General features: G+C 34.5%; 1 long non-coding RNA gene across 1 annotated transcript in view; it reads left to right on the top strand.

Annotated features, from left to right (window-relative positions):
* The window catches only part of LOC149263536 (uncharacterized), a 41,471-nt gene extending 31,822 nt beyond the window's left edge, over window positions 1–9,649 (top strand). Inside the window, exons 2-5 of the long non-coding RNA XR_016249689.1 lie at window positions 8,180–8,260; window positions 8,547–8,996; window positions 9,119–9,181; window positions 9,303–9,649. This is a non-coding gene — a long non-coding RNA (uncharacterized LOC149263536). The remainder of the gene's footprint in view (window positions 1–8,179; window positions 8,261–8,546; window positions 8,997–9,118; window positions 9,182–9,302) is intronic.
* The last annotated feature ends 8,329 nt before the right edge of the window (window positions 9,650–17,978 follow it).

Raw genomic sequence — 17,978 nt, 5'->3', positions numbered from 1 at the left:
TTGAATATGCAGAGACTTCCACAATATCAACAAAACTTTTCAAAAGGAAAAATTTCCATTGCCTCCTATGGAACCAATATTTCAATCAGTCATAGGCTCAAAACTAATTTCTTTCCTTAATGGATTCCCAATTTATAATTAGTTTCTGGTACATCCAGATGACCACCTAAAAATTACATTCAGGAAAAATGGGGCACTTTTTCTTATTATTTGATGCCATTTGGACTAATTAATGTTGGTGCTACTTTCCAAAGAGCCATGGACATAGCCTTAAAAGGTTTAGTAAACAAATCAGTAGTAATCTTCTTAGAGGATATAATTGTATATTCCAAAAAGCGATGTAATCAACTGAGAGATTTACAAAAAATCTTTGAGCGTTGTGAAAGGTATGGAATTTCTCTTAATACTAATAAATATTTCTTGACGTTAGGTGAAGGAAAACTCCTTGGATTCATTGTATCCAAAGTAGGGATTCACATTGACCCTAATAGAATAAGAGAAATTTTTGAAATTCCTTTACCTCATAAAAAAATCCATGCAATCTTTCCTAGCTCAGATAAATTTTGTTAAAAGATTTGTCCTTGACTTCTCATGAATTGTTTTATGTCTTCAATCCATGATAAAAGAAAAGAAAAAATCTCTTTTTAAATGGGGACACACACAACATGAAGCTTTTAATTTGATTAAACAAGAAATTGTTAACGGTCCCTCTTTATCAACAACAAATTTTTCAAATCATTTCATTCTATATACTTTCGCTTCCGAGAAATCATATGCAGCCATATTCACACAAGTCAATGAAGAAAAATTTGAAGCCCCAATCTCTTTCTTTAGCTCCAATTTGTAGGGGGCTGAATTGAATTACTCAGATGTTGAAAAACAAGCTTTTGTTGTTTTCAAATCAATAAAACACTTCAGACCTTTTCTCCTCAAAACCCACACTAAAGTAATAGTGCCATTCTCAGCAGTGAGAAATTTGTTGATACAAAGGGATGTAGGTGAGAAGAGAGAAAATTGGGTGATAGTTCTGAAAGAATATAACATTGAAATTAGACCAGCGAAAATTGTAAAAGGACAAGGTTTTTGCAGGATGTTAGTAGGAGTGTCTACTTTAACAACACTAAAAGACTCAGGTGATGATGTACAAGTCTATGAGTTAAGCCTTAACGACACTGAGTCAAGTTATGTTAATATCATATTCTACCTAAGAAATGGATATGCCCAAATGCAATTAAATTATAAGAAGAGAAGGGTCTTGAGTCTAAAATCTAGACAATATCAAATCGTCAATGATGTGTTGTTCAGAATAAATTATGATTCTCTTTTACTTAGATGTATTGAAAAATCTGAGGTATAGAAGGTGTTGCAGGAACTCCATGGTGGGCTAGCTGGTGGACATTTTGGAGGAGATACCACTGCACATAAAGCCCTACATGTTGGCTATTACTGGCCAACATTATTCAAGGATACACACAGTTATGTAAGGAGATGTAAAGTTTGTCAAATAGCTACTGGGAGACAGAGAAAACCTGCATTACCATTACAACCAATCAATATTGAACAACCATTTGAGCAATGGGGATTGGACATAATAGGTGAGATTGTTCCTCATTCTTCTAAGCAGCATAGATATATCCTTACAACAACTGATTACTTCACAAAATGGGTGGAAGCCATTCCACTCAAGGTAGCCAATTCTGAAACATCATTGAATTCATTGATCAATTTATCATTACCAGATTTGGTCTGCCATCTGCCTTGATGTTTGATAATGCATCTTATTTTTCAGGCAATGCTATGACAAAATTTGCTCTTAAAAGACGTTTTAAGCTTAAATACTCTGCTAACTATTATCCACATGGAAATGGGTTAGCTGAATCTACAAACAAAAATATCCTAAGGATTATTAAAGGAAATGTTGACCAAAATTAGAAGAATTGGAATAAGTCTTTAATATTTTCTCTATGGGAAGATCAAATAACTTAGAAGGTCTCCATTGGCACTTCTCCTTTTAATTTGGGATATGGGAAAGAAGTTGTCCTACCTAAAAATATAGTTATTCTAGCCCTAGTTCAGTTCATTGAAGAAACTCCCTCCTCTTCTATGCAACTTAGATAGTTACAAATCCTTAAGCTTGAAGAGGAAAGGGAAAAGGTGATAATCACACATGCACATCATCAACAGTTAGTCAAAGCTTCCTTTGATTCAAATTCTGTAAGTTCAAAATCTTTTCAACTCAAAGAAATTGTATTGAAATGGGATAAATACCATGAAGAAAAAGGTAAGTATACCAATTTCCAACAAATGTGCCTTGGCCCGTTTTAGATTGTGGAACAAATAGACCCACCAACCTTTTCATTGCAGGATTTATTAGGAAAGAGAGAATCTCTAAAAGTTGAAGAACATTTACTTTTGGCTTTGCAAATAATAGTCTCTTTTTATTTTGGTAGATATGTAATGTTGATAATTAGTGAGAGATTTGCAACCCTAATGGTTAGGTGACCATGAGTTAGGCAGCGTGGGAAAACCAAAAACTATAGCAAATGATAGACACTGAAACCTAGAACCAGTAGTAATGATAGAGGAGGAAAGGAGGGGAGAGATCCCCTCCTATTGAGATGCAGTGGTAGGGGAAGGCTAGAAAAACATCAACCAGGGGAAGGATTAAGAAAACCAGGACCTGTTCTTAGAGCACGATGGCAAGCAGGTAGTAGAGGCAAGTGTTTACAATGTGCAATAAAGAAACCAAGATTTATAATCCCAATGAACAAACTGGAGCAATACATAAGCTACATGAAAGACCATGCACTAATATGCAAATTCATCAAAGTTTTTCCAACCGAAAAAGACCTAACTAGATGGATGCAGCAAAAATGGAAACCTCAAGGCCACATCAAGCTAAAACTGGGAGCAAGAGGCTTCTTCATGGTAATCTTGTCAAACCTGCAAGATAAAGAAAAAGTGTTTGAAAATGGTCCATACTTCCATTATAATGTGGTATTGTTTATGAGATGTTGTGAGGAATGTTATAACCCAGATAAGGAAAAATTCTTAGAAAACTCGATATGGGTAAGGTTATTCGGATTACCATGGATTTCTAGGATCCAGAAATCCTAGAGGGTATAGGAAATACAATAGGTAGCTTTGTGAAAGTAGTTGAAACTACAAAAAAGGGAAGATACACCTCATATGCTAGAGTTTGTGTCTATATGAATATAGCTGACCCTATTCCAGATACAGTTGAGTTAGAGTATCATCAGGAAGTATGGAAATAAACCCTTGACTACGAGCATATTCCATTCAAATGCAGAAGATGTCATGAGTATGGACATCTATTCAAGGAATTCCCACTCACAATAGAAGAAGAGGAGCAAAAAAAAAAACAACAAAGGAAAAATTAAGAAGACAAGGAAGGGTTTCAGGAAGTAAAAAGCAAAAGACGACACACAAGAGAGAACCCCAATGAAGGATGGAAAGAACAACAAACCCAGCCAAGTAATACAAACAAATTTGAAATCCTACAAGAAGAAGAAGAAGATAATGAGACCCAAAAAATGGATTATCAAGGAGAAAAGGGAAAGGAAAGTAGCACAAGTCAAGTAAAATTGCATAACAAGAGAAAGGAACAAAGTGAACCTACAGAAAAGGAGGAAAAGGAAGCGGGTGAGAAAATGGACAATGCAATAATGGAAATTGACACAAGAAAAGGAGAAGAACTAAGCTCGAAAGAAGAAGTACTGCGGAAACTTCTAGATCAATGGAGACACTTGGATGAAAGATTCATTTGAGAAGAGCAAGAAAGACTATATAGAGAAATGTTCCAACAGTACCAAGTGAAACAGGGACATGGAAAGTTGGAAATGATAGAACAACTAGGCCTCCAATAGGATAATACTCAAGACTATCAAAGAAAAACAAAAGGCGGGAAAAAAAGAGGCCGACAGAATATACAGGAACCGACACATATCATGGGAGAAATGTTAATGAACACTGGGAGAGTAGTACTTCTCTCGGCGGTATTCCACCAGTCAAACCAAGTACCTCAATGATAATCACATCCTAGAATATAAGAGGCCTAAATAGTAAAGGAAAACAAAGACACTTAGTAGAAAGGCTAAGAAAAGAAAAACCTCAACTAATGTTGTTATAGGAAACAAAAATCTTAGGAAGGAAAATGGAGGAAATCCTAAACAAAATCAAACCGAAATATGAATGCATGACCATGGATGTGAAAGGCAGTGTGGGAGGAATATCAATACTATGGAACCCTGTAGAAATCATAGCAGACTACTGGATAGATATGAAAAAAATACTCATGGGGAAGTTCCGGTTAATAGGAAATAGAGAATGGTTTCTAGTATCGACAGTATATGGCCCTCATACACCAACAGAAAGAGGAAGCTTCCTTCCCCAACTTCAATAGCTAGGAAACCTTCATAAAGAAAACTTGTGGTTGATAGCAGGAGACTTTAACATGACAACATCAAAAGATGAGAAGAAAATAGGACTGCAAAGAGAAGATCCAGAAATGGAGAGATTCAAGGACCTTCAAGGAGAACAGAAAATGGTAGATATCCCAACCATAAATGGAAAATACACATGGAACAATCGACAAGGAGGGAGCAGACAAATAGCTTGAAGGCTGGACAGATTCCTAGCAATAGAACACTTCATAGGAAAAGATATCTTCTACGAAGCAACAATCCTCCCATGTCTACAGTTGGATCACTAGCCCATCGAATTAGAAATAGCTATGAACCAGCAGAGCCAGAATAGACACTTTAGGTTTGAGGCATTCTGATTGAGAGATCCCACCTTCATAGAAAAGATGAATAACTGGTGAAAGGAGACTGAGATTGGGATGGAAGGAAGAAATAAAATGCACACTCTCCAACTCAGATTAAAAGATCTAAAAGGAAGGATAAAGAAGTGGAAAAGAGAAGAATTTAGAAATATTCAAAAGGAACAAGAAACGCTCCAGATAATGATGAAAAGAATACAATAGAAAATCATAGATGAAGGGAGACGTGAAGAACTGGCAGAAGAAGAAGGATTGGTGCTAAATAAACTGGAGGAAAGAAGAAAATAAGAGGAAGTCTTACAGAAATAAAAATCGAGGATCCAATGGCTAAAAGGAGAGAGAAATATGAAATTATTCCATAAGGCAATGCTGCAACATTGACAACAAAATAGAATATTCTCCTTAAAATACAACCAAGGCAATAGGATAACACAAAAAGCAGAATTGGAGAATTTGTCGGTACAACATTTTAAATAGATTCTAACAAAGCCCAATATCAAAAGAGAGGACGACATTGATAAAATTAGTCAAAATATCACCAAAATAGTGACTAGAGACCAGAACTTGGCACTCCTAAGGGTAATAATGAAAGCCGAGGTGGAGGAGGTAGTAAAAATGATGAAAGAATAAAGCACCTGGGCCAAATGGATTCACTTCGAAATTCTATCAAGCCACGTGGAGCTTCATGAGTCAGGATATAGTGAATGTAGTAGAAGAGTCCCGATGCACCAAAAGAATGCACCTGGCCTTGAATGCTACATTCCTAGCCCTGATACCAAATACTGAGAACTTAGAAGAACCACAAGGGTTCTGATCGATACCGCTCTGCAACATTATATACAAAATCCTAGCTACGATAATGGTGAATAGACTAAAACAAATACTACCAGAGCTGATATCCTAGGAACAGACGAGGTTTATCAAAGGCAGGGAAGTAATAGATGGCATAGTAGTAGCACAAGAGACAATCCACTCACTGAAAAATTTAGAAACCAAGGGGACGCTGATAAAAATAGACCTAGCTAAAGTGTATGACAAACTTAGTTGGGGATACCTCCAACAAATATTAAAAGCATATGGCTTTGATGACAGGTGGATCAACTGGGTAATTTCAATGATAAATATGCCACTTATGTTAGTACTATTAAACGGGTGACCAAAAAAATCCTTCAATCCATCTAGAGGACTCAGGCAGAGGAACCTAATATCCCCGTTACTGTTCATCCATACACCGGAAGGACTAGGAAGACTAATAAAAGCTAAAGTTAATAAAGAAAAACTGAAGGGATTACGACAATTGGGAAATGACCTACCTCTAACCCACCAACAATTTGTTGATGATGTTATGTTATATGGACATACAACACTCAAAGCAGTGAAAAAAATAATGGAAATTCTCACAAAATTCACAGAGGCCTCAGGGACAAAGATAAGTAAAAAAAAATCAGAAATTTATTTCTTCAATACCCAAGCTTTCCTGGCAAGAACCATGTGAATCAAAGTTAGGAAATTCCCTATAAAGCTCTTAGGCATCCTGCTAAATGACAAGTAAAACAAAGTTGCTAATTGGGGAATATTGATGGGTATGATTCAAAAGAGAATGCAAAACTAGGCATTCAGGGCACTGAACATCCCGAACCACATAATCTTGCTCAAATTAGGCTCCAATCCATATTGATCTATCAACTGACCAACCAAGCCACACCTAAAACAATCTGCCAAAAAGTGGCAGATATGTTTAAAAAGTTCCTATGTCAAGGGTCGAGTAAGATAAAAAAATGGGCACTTCTACCTTGGAATTGGCTAAGTAAATCCCTCAAATGAGGAGGATTAGGCTTGAGAGACTGCACAAGATAGCTTCAGGTCTTTTAGGATAACAATTTTTTTTTCTTGAGAGATCCAAGATTTGAGTCTATTGAGGTGATTTCAGCAGAATCTTAGTTCTGCTAATAAAATACTCTAATCAAAATATTTCACACACTCACTTCTTGAAGGTACAACATAACAGAAGAAAACACAATGTCATTAATGTCTCCTTTGGTTTGCTTGATGGGGAGGAAGGAATATGATTAATGAGCAATGAACATGCTCAAACAAAAACCTTGGTACAATGAGCCTATTCCACTGTGAAATTATTGCTCTTGTAGATATTTATGCCCAGAGATCCAATAATTATGACAATATGTATTACCTGTGTTGCTTTTCTTTCATCGGGGTCAAATGATGCCATAAGATGAAATAGATTTGATATCTTCATAATCCAGGTGACAAAAACACAGTTGTCATAACTTCACTAAAATCACACAAGTTTCTAGAGAATTAAAGATCTTAAGCAAAAATGACTAAGTGGCTATTTTGCAACAACTTTCTGTGACAATTGGTATCATGCTGGCATATCTATTTGGGTTGTTCCTTGGTTGGAGGGCTCTAGCCGTTGCAGGTAAGTTCCATTTTCGGTTGTGTTGGATGTTGGAGATTACTTTTACTTGAATGAAGGGAAGGTTTCTTGTTAATAGATATGAATTTGCAGTTGAAGGGCCAGTTTAGATGAACGTTATAAACTGCTTTAAGCAGTGATTGGTTGTCCTCACTCAATTGTGCTTCCTAGATGTTATTATGCCTCTCATTTGCCCAAGTTTCTCAACAATCTTTGCATTCTAATTGATAACTATTTAAAATCATATTTCCTCTATGTTTTTTTCTCTCTATCTGATCTTCTTTCCAAGTGGGAACCTTGCTTTTATCCCAGAGTCTACTCTTTTCGTGTTGATTAGATTTGAGGCTTTGGAGAAATGTTTATTTTCCCATTGTTTTGTGTTTGTGCAGGTGTAGTTCCTTGTGCTCTTTTGGTTTTGGGGTTATTTTTTATCCCAGAATCTCCAAGATGGCTGGTAAGTTTTTGATAATGAACTTTATGTTTGTCAATTGACTGAGTTGGTGTTAACCATGTTAAACTTGTCACCATATGTCATGCTATGTGAAATATTAATATCAAATTTAATGTTCTTATGAGTGTAGGCTAAAATTGGTAATGAAGATTTTTAAGCCTCATTGCAAGCTCTTAGAGGCAATCAGGTTGATGTTACCCTAGAAGCTGTTGAAATTAGGGTAACATTTCAGAACAACTACATTTTTATCATTTTCCATGTCAAATTCATATCTGTTTCTATTGTACCCTTCTTGACTGATTGCTTATCAGTCACGTGTAGTTGCTGAGTCATGGATATATGATACTATTCCAATGGAGTTTTATCTTGTTTGGTTTTGAGTCTTTTTTAGTGTGCAGTCTAAATGTTTTTCATACAAAGTTCCAACAATGTATATGGATTTCCCATCAAGGTCATATTTTTCACTAATCTAAATATTTTTTCCTTTCAGAGTGTAGTGGAGATAGGAAATCAACAACCCAGAATAAAGTTTTCCAAGATCTTTGAACGAAAATATGCAATGCCTCTGACTGTAAGTCATATGTTTGCATAGTTAGGAATATGATAGACTTATATGATTTTTCTGACTGCAAGCTTCTGTGATTCATAATGTCTATATTTTATTTTATTTTGATAAATCACATAGATAATTTTATGGTCAATGCATTTTGAATCATACAATGTGGTTCATCATCAGGACTAAGATGATTTTGTGTGTGCTGGTGAATTTGCATAAACTGGTTGCTATTTTATTGCTTACTTGGCAAGAATATGATTACAAAAGTAAAGTATCATTGTGTTGTATTTATTATATGCAGATTGGCATTGGGCTACTTATTTTACAACATTTGAGTGGAATCAATGGTATTATGTTTTACATCAGTTCCATTTTTAAGTCTGCTAGTGAGTTTACCGTCAACTTCCTGTTAGAAAGTATGGTACTTGTGATCTAGATTCATATTCTACTATTGGTAAAAACACGAAGTAATTGAAAAATATATATTGGCATAATGGACTTCTAATTTGGATGGGATTTGAACACAGGGAATCATTTTTTTAGCTTTATAGCCTTTCATAATTAGAGGGTTTTAATTTTTAACTAAGCACTTAGATAATTCATGTGATATTTATGGCCCTTCTATTGATTGTAATTCTTATTGCCTACAACATGCTTGCCTAAGAAAATCGGTATTGATTTCAATGTTTTATCATTTAAAACAGGCATTTCATCTGGTAATGTTGTAACCCTTGGACTTGGTGTTGTTCAAGTTACTTTCTAATCCTGGGGCCCTACCAATTGCAATGTATGCTAGGAATGTTTCACTATAATAAAAGGTTTATTGTTCCTCATCTTAATCATGTGAAAGTTGTTGGATTTTTTTATGTATAGGTTGTTATGGCTACTGTCAGTGCCGTGTCGATTAACAAATATGGTAGACATCTCCTTCTTATGGTGAGTAAATAACCTATTTAGAACAGGATTTTTTAACTCATTCAATTTAATTTTTTAAATATGACATGACGAGTGTTGTTCAGTTCAATGATCTCACGTAAATTTTTAATTATTTCAATAGATCTCCTCTGCAGGGATGGTTGTTCATCTTTTCCTAGCTGGCCTTGCCCTTTATTTAAAAGTAATATAACTCTCACAATGTTATCTCTCTATTACTAGTATGATGAATAGAATCATAATGGATGCTCGTCAACTTATTAGAAAATGGGCTTTGACATACGTTAGATTCTATAAAAATATTTTGAATATTGAAGTGTTAAAGATGAGTTCTTGGTGTATCCTGGCATCATCCAGAGCCACCTAGCGGGAGGGTCACATCTTGTAACCTTCACTAGTATTTTGGTAGTCACAGGTTTGTTGGTAACCTTCACGTTTAGTTGGTAAATAACTTATTGAAATTTACATTATTACATTGATGTCTTTGTTATGTTGAAGTTTCGTATAATTGCATTTGTGTTTTCTTTGTATAGGTTTACATTGTCTCTTTCTCCCTCGAGATTTGGGTTGTCCCCTCAGTATACTAATATAAGATTTTGAAATCTTTTGCTAGAGATATAATCTGCCTCTTTTTTCACCTTTTGGGGCAATTGCAAGTTTTAGTAAATTAAAAATATGGTCTGCATGATTATAGTTTTTATAAAGATTATAGATCATGTGTGAGATTTTTTTAAAAATCAATGGCTATAAATGTAGTTTTCAGGATTGCCATAACTCTTCAAGTAATTCTTTAAAGTGTGGTAGCTTAATGGAGGAGCACTTGCCTTACAAGCAAGAGGTTCATGGTTCGATTCCACTTTGCGCTAACATGAATTAATCAACAGTTTTGTAGTTTATTTTTAATTAAATGTTTTTTACATCGATTTATTTCAATGGTGAGATATTTATGGATTCATTGTTTTATATTGTCTCCAGAGAGACAGAAATGATCTTTAAATAAAAAAATTATTGCCTCTAGAGAGACAATGGCTACTATTAAAGACATATTTTCTCTAATATGAATGCTGTCTCTAGAGAGACAAAATGAAATTGTCTCAAGAGAGACAATAATGCTTGTGTTATATATTGTCTTTATAGAGACAATTTTTTAAGACGATAAGTTTTGAGACACCTGCTTAAAGAAAATATTTAAGACAATACACAAGTTTTTTTTGTCTCAAGTTAAGACAATTTACTCAAAAATTGTCTCAAATATTGTCTTAAAACACCCCTTTATGTAGTAGTGAATGTGACATTACATAAATTTCAATGTAATGGATCATTGTGACAATGATTGTCACACTACTTGTGGCATTACGATGATACTTGTTACACTGTAATATCAATATTATAAACACAATGGATTAATATCATAAACACAAGGGACAATAATCCTAATTGAATAATATTAAATTATATTATTTATATTATACACCCTACTAGTATAAACCTTAAACACAATATTATAAAGCGAAATAAACCATAAATCCAATATTATAAATGATAATATTAAACAATAATATATTCAATGTCATAATTGGAACATTGAATAAATTGAAACATAGTGTATCATTGTGACAATGATTGTCACATTGATTATCATAGTACTTGTTGCATTATGGTTTTAATGTTAATATTAAGTTTTACATTAGGTTTTATAAATCCAAGTGATTAATCATCCCAATGGATTAATATTATAAACCGAGGGGATTAATATTATTAACCCAAGCGACTAATAAACTCAATGGTTTATTAATAATATAAAGCCAAGGAATTAATAGACCCAAACATTTATTAGTATTATAAACCCATGGATTATAAACCCAAGGGAGTAATATTAAACCCTAGGATTAATAATATAAGACCAAGGGAATGTAAATCCTAGGAATGATATTAAACCCAAGGATTAATATATCAAACCTAATATTAATATTATAAACCTTAATATTGTAAAACTTAAAATATTATTATACATATTAGATATTAATATTATCAATCCAAGGGCTGATTGATATCATAAACCCCAGGAATTAATAAACCTAAGGGAACACTATTAAACACCATAATTTATATTATAAACCCAATATTAAACCCTTATATTATAAACCTAATATTAAACAAAATATTATATGCCCAATATTAGAAACCCTAATATTATAATCTTAATATTAAGCCCCAATTTTGTAATGTCGCATTGAGATGTTATATAAATTAAAACTCAATGAAATATTGCGACAATCATTACCAGATTAATTATTGCATTAAGACAACGTTTGTGACAATATGATCTTGGACACATTTTTGTATCATTCCAATATCATGATATTACACCATAATATTAAATTGAACATTATAAAACCTAACACCATAAAATCCAATATTTTAAAGGAGAAGACAATATTATAAACTTGAGGTACTAATAATATTATAAACTCAAGGGACTAATAAACCTAATGGATTAATTTTATAAAATGAAGGGATAATAAACCCAGGGGAATAATATTAAACACTAAGATTTAGATTATAAACCAAAGGGATTACAAACCTTAGGATTAGTATTATAAACCCAAGGGATAGAAAACCCTAGTATTAATATTATAAACCCCAAACCCAATATTATGAAATAGAATAAATCTTAAACCGGATAATTATAAATGAGAATTTAAACCCTAATTTATTCAATCTTGCAATGTGACATTGAATAACTTGCAATATAATGGATCATTATGACAATGATTGCCATACAACTTGTGGTGTTATGATGATGCTTGTCACACGGTGTTGTTGGATAGATTTTCGTACCATTCCAATATCACAATATCAAACCCCAATATTAAACCAAATATTATAAACCATAACTTTATAAAACCCAACATTATAAACCCTAATACTAATATTATAACCCCTATGATTAATATTATAAATCCTACGATAAATATTATAAACCATAGGATTAATATTATAAACATTAACATTATTATTATTATTATAAAACTTTTGCATTCAAACTATAAACCATGTGATTATAAAATTTAGTATTAAACCTTATTATTAATCCCATTATTATAAACCTAAATATTAAAAAACCAACATTTCAAAACCCGAAGATTAATATTATAAACCTGAGAGAATAATAATCTTATAAACATAAGATATTAATAAACAAAGTAAAATAATATTATAAAACAGAGGGATAGTAAACCAAAGGGAATATTAAACCCTAAGATTTAGATTGTAAACCAAAGGATTACAAACCCTTCGATTAGTATTATAAAACCAAGGCATTAAAATTGCTAGTATTAATATTATAAACCCTAAAATCATTATTATAAAATAAAACAAACCATGAACTTAATATTATAAACAAGAATATTAAACTCTAATTTATTCAATGTCACAATGTGGCAATGAAAAAATTGCAATGCAATGTATCATTCAGACAATGATTGTCATGCTGCTTGTGCCATTGCAATGATGCTCGTGATACTACGACAATGGATAGATTTTTGTACCATTTCAAAATCACGATATCAAACCCCAATATTAAACAAAATATAATAAGCCCTAACATTATAAAACTCAATGTTATAAAACCTAATATTAATATAATAATATCTCATATTAATATTATAAACACTATGATAAATATTATAAACCGTAGGATTAATGTTATAAATGCTAAAATTCATATCATAAACCCTTGCATTAATATTATAAATCCTATGATTATAATACTCAATATTAAACCCAATATTATAAACCCCAATATTTAAAACCAAACATTTCAAATCGTGATACTAAACACAATATTAAACCCTTGTAAACCTAAACCTGGTATTATAAATGAGAATAAATGCTAAACCTTAACATTATAAACCCTAATTAATATTAAACCCAATGTATTACTGATGTTATAAACCCAAGGAATTAATAAACCCAAGGGATTATTAATATCATAAGCCCATATGATTAATAAACCCAATGGATAAATATTATAAACCCGAGGCATTAATATTAAAAATCCAAGAAATTAATATTATAAACCTAAGGTTTCATAATTGTTTTCTTGTTGCTTGGCTCTGAGACCCTAATCTTTGCATCGTGAAGATCTTGATTGCAAGCACATTGATGCTCCTATAGGAGGGGCGTCACCCCCTCCTCATGATAGTATTGAGGCCTTCATATCCATGGTGGCATTGCTCTAAGGGAAACCCAAGGATTATAACTTTCTCTTCCTGGAAAAAGCTGAATAAATTTCTTCAGTGTTGCTTCCATCTATATTTCGAAGAATGTCATTGACTTATGCAGAGTGAGCCCTAGTAGGCAAGTTTATGGGCATGTGGTCATCTCCAAAGTCAAACAATATCTCGGTAGAGAAGATGTGGAGGACATAAATGAAAGGGAAAAAAATCCTTCTTCACTTGCGGGAATGGTTACTTTTCTTTTATCTTTAGTCTTAAGGAAGATAGAGACATCATATTCAAAAATGGATCATATTTTTTGGGATCTTTATGGATGTATCTTAATCCATGGTCACTGGAATTCGATCTTGATGAAGATGTACGTAATTCATTCCTTGCGTGGGTTGAGTTACCCATATTACTTCTGGCTTTCTACAGTTATGAATTCCTAAGAGAAATCATAAAGGAATCTACAAGTACATAGATCGAGCTGAACCCAAAGGCCAGAAATTCGCCTATGCTAGGATTTGTGTTGAGATATATTTGGAGAAATTTATTCCTATAGAGATCATCTTGACACACGAACTATGGAAACACTGCCAAATAATTGACTATGAGAATATCTCTTACAAGTGGTAGGTATGCCATGAATATGGGCTTGTTGTTGGGGACTGCAAAAAAATAACTAATGGCAAAGAAGAAATTATGGCTGCTCAGTATGGAAAATATTGGAAAACAAAAAATCACAAGGGAGGATCCATTAGGGGAAGGAACAATTCTAAGTCTAATTCTCTTAACCCAAACCCCAACACTCGACCTCGAAAAAATAGTTTGGGGCCCTTCAAAATAATGATGGAGAAGCTTCGAATCAAGAGAAAAATGATGAGGAGGATCAAAAAAAATTCAATAGGTCTAAGAGTCCTTGCCCAATTAAGTGGTGCCACCAAAGGGAACAATGTCTAGTAATTTTAATTTTTAATGAACGGGAGACTGTCAAGGTATAGAGGCATCTTTAAGTCCAAATCTAGTTAGATAGCTCTCATGCACAACATGGGGATGTTGGCAAAGGGAGTGGTCGAATTATAACAAGAATTGTTTTGAAAAAATGGGTCTTTGAAGGTGATTCTATAAGCCATGAGGATGAGATTCCGAACATGAAAGGGCGTAATACCAATAGATAGCATCAAGAATCTGAAGCTGAGAAAAACATCAAACATGACATGCAACCTCAAATTTCAAAAATTCTTTGAAATAATGTGCAAGGCGACGAACACAGTTGATACAGGTGGATATTGGTGGCCACATTCTTATTCCAACTAGACTCCATAGTTAGTTTTATCTGTTTCATTGTTCATTTCAACATTTACTATTTTTAGCAGTTTTTTGGGTCCTGAATTTCCAGAGCAGTTTTGACCCCCTAAATGGCATTTTTTTTGTTCGCAACAAGCCCAAAGCCATAGACAGGGGCCTATGGAAAAGCCTGTATTACTCAGGGAGACTTTTCCAACAAGGTATCGTACATGCCAAATGGAGATAATATGACCAAGTTACGGTTGGGAAGTTAGCTGCCCAACTAATGCTAGCACGACCCACAAACTCATGGTGTTACATCTCGTGGGGTTAGGCTTTTGGTTGTTTATGGTTTTCTCATGTTTTCCAATAATAAATAGGCCCTTGAGCCTCATTGTAACATAGTTCAAGTGCATTTAGTTGCCACATCTCTTCTGAGAGATAAGATACCATTGCTCGAGCTAGTCTATTTCCATTATGTCTGTAAGAGTATTTCATATATTAATGAAATGAAGTGTTATTTATGTTTCATTTCTATATTTATGGTTATATGTGTAATTTGTGGTGTTCTTGTTTAAGTTTGGATCACTGGTATCAGAGAAGTCTGTTCTTTCTCTGTTTTTCTTTGCATGTCCGCAAAGGGGTGAGGGTATAACAAGTTAGGGCTTGAGATGGTTGAACCATTGCAAGATCAACCTCACAAAACCTGATTAAATCCGATGGCAGAAGAAAATAAAGGTTAGCGATCAGGAGATCCTTTCAAAATGTTTCTCGATGAATCCCTCGAGTGACAGAGGGACGCGATGATGGATAAATTTGTCCAAATTATTTGATGGCTACCCAGAGGTCATGCATCTTCATCCAACATCCACTGCTTGTAAGGTCTAAGTTAACTTCAATATTACAATATTTTAATACTTGATAGATGCAAATGCCATAGATAAATGGTTAAATCTGGTGGAAGGATAATTTTCAGTTCATGAGTTTTCTAATCGAGAAAATATTACTTTTTTCACTTCTCAAAGTCATCCCACACATCAAGGGCTAGTGGGAAACCTATTGCGAATAAAAGGAAAGGAGTGACCCCCCATTATTTTCAGCCACACTCACTTGGAATTGTTTTCGAGACACCATCAAGGAACAGTACTACCTTGTCAGGAGCTATATAGACAAATACATAAATTGCACCGTGCTACAGCAGGGAAGGGTCCAAGATGTTCCACAGTTCACAAATATTTTCCATATACTTCGTCTGAAGGTGGGTATCAAGGATATTGAGTGACATTTGGTGGTCAACTACCACGACTATCTACACAAGTATATCTAGGAGGATATGGATTTCCTGGACATTTTCTCGCTCGACCTTGCGTATCGGTACACTATCAAGATTGAGAAGAAGTTTTAAAAAAAGAAGTGGGACTTTGGATCTACAGATCCAAAGAAAGGAAAAGGTGTCCCCAAACCACAAAACAAAGGACCAAGCCAAGGCATGTCTACCCAGGATAGCCTGCTGAAGCTGTAAGCAAAGAACAACACCACAAAGACAAAGAAGGACACAAGAAAATGGTGTCAGGCCAAGTAGTCACTAGTGGCGGAGCTAAATGCTTCCAAATCAGACACAAGTTCTGACTCTAAATTAGAACCCGATAAGGCAACTGACATAGGGAAACAAATCATTGATGCAGAGTCTAGTGCCACCATGGCCACCACCAAGATCTAGAAGGTTGAGCTTGAAGATCGAGTGGAGGGGAATGCCTCTTCCACTCACATATGTGGGTGAAAGGTTCTCTGCTGTGGTTCATTGTCGATAGCAGGATCCAAAAATAAGTTAGTTCAGTAGAGGTCGTGAAGTGGATGGGCCTAAAGACTACATCACATCCACAACCATACACCATTAGGTGACTTCACCAAGTACAACATCTTCCTGTCAGCCAACACTGTCACCTTCCCTGCAGCATCAAGCCCTTTGTAGCTGAGGTACTGTCTGGCATTACTCATCTTGAATTTTGTGATGTAGTTTTAGGACAATCATACTTACGGAAGCGACATGTTGTATACGAGTCTAGACATCGCTTTGTGATTATTACTTTGGCTAATAATTTGTACACGATATTGGAGGTAGCCAAACCTGCCGACATCTCTTTGATCACTACAAAGAAATGGAGTAAGATCATTTCCCAAACCAGGAAATTTGTTCTCCTTATGATCCACCGTGAGGGTAAGAAGAACGTTGTGGCCACAGCTTCCACATAGAGCTCCTCTACATAGCAACAATAGATGGACAAGGTCATGTAGGAGTACAGGGATATTTTTGTCTCACCCATTGGGGTACCTCTGCATTGTCAAGTTAGGAACTCCATCGATCTGACCCTGGGCACACCACTACCCAATGTACCAATCTATCGATGCTTTGTTCTAGAGAATGATGAGATCATAAGGAAGACTTAGGAACTATTGCAGAAAGGGCACATCAGGCCAAGTTCATCACCTTGTGGGAGCCCAATTTTATTGATACACAAGAAGGATGGGACTTGAAGGTTTTTTATTGGTTATCGAGCGCTAAACAAGATCATTGTTTGGAATAAGTACCCAATCCCGTGGATTGATGACCTTCTAGACTAGCTTAAAGGGACCAAATATTTCAACAATAATGACTTGAGTTTAGGATATCACCAGGTGCCTATCGAACCCTCTGATATGTGGAAGAATTCCTTAAAATCCCAGGAGGGCCTTTTCGAATGGTTGGTCATGCCATTTGGATTGGCGACCGCCCCTACAAGCTTCATGAGAATGATGGATGACATATTGCAACCCTTCACCAATGCATTCGTGGTGATGTATTTAGATTACATCTTGATCCTCAACTAGAGTTGGGAAGAGCACTTTCGAAACACTTTCATTTTCAAGGAATAAGAAGGAAATTCAGGCTTTTCTTAGTAAAATCAATTTTTTAGAAACATTTATACCTAATTATGCTGAAATAGTTAAGGATATCACTGATATGTTGAGGAAAGATCGTGAAGTTAAATGGAAAATTCGAATAAGATATACTTTTGACCAAATTAAAAAGGCTATTTCAAAAGCCCCCATATTGGCTAATCGAAACTATTATGAACCATTTAACATCTTTTCATTTGCCTCTGAAACTACCTTAGTTGCTGGTGTTTTGTAAAGTAATGGCGATGGAGATGACCAACCTATTTCCTTTTCAGTAAATTCATGAGAGATATTGAACTTAAATATGATATCCTTGAAAAATAGGCATATCCCTTTGTTCAAGCACTGAAATC

This window comes from Pinus tabuliformis, chromosome 6 (assembly GCF_031772625.1).
Source record: "Pinus tabuliformis cultivar Carrire ecotype Pingquan chromosome 6, CPIR1, whole genome shotgun sequence".
Classification (NCBI taxonomy): domain Eukaryota; kingdom Viridiplantae; phylum Streptophyta; class Pinopsida; order Pinales; family Pinaceae; genus Pinus; species Pinus tabuliformis.
The sequence above is the reverse complement of the archived record's forward strand: the minus strand, read 5'-3'. Positions and strand labels throughout refer to the sequence as shown.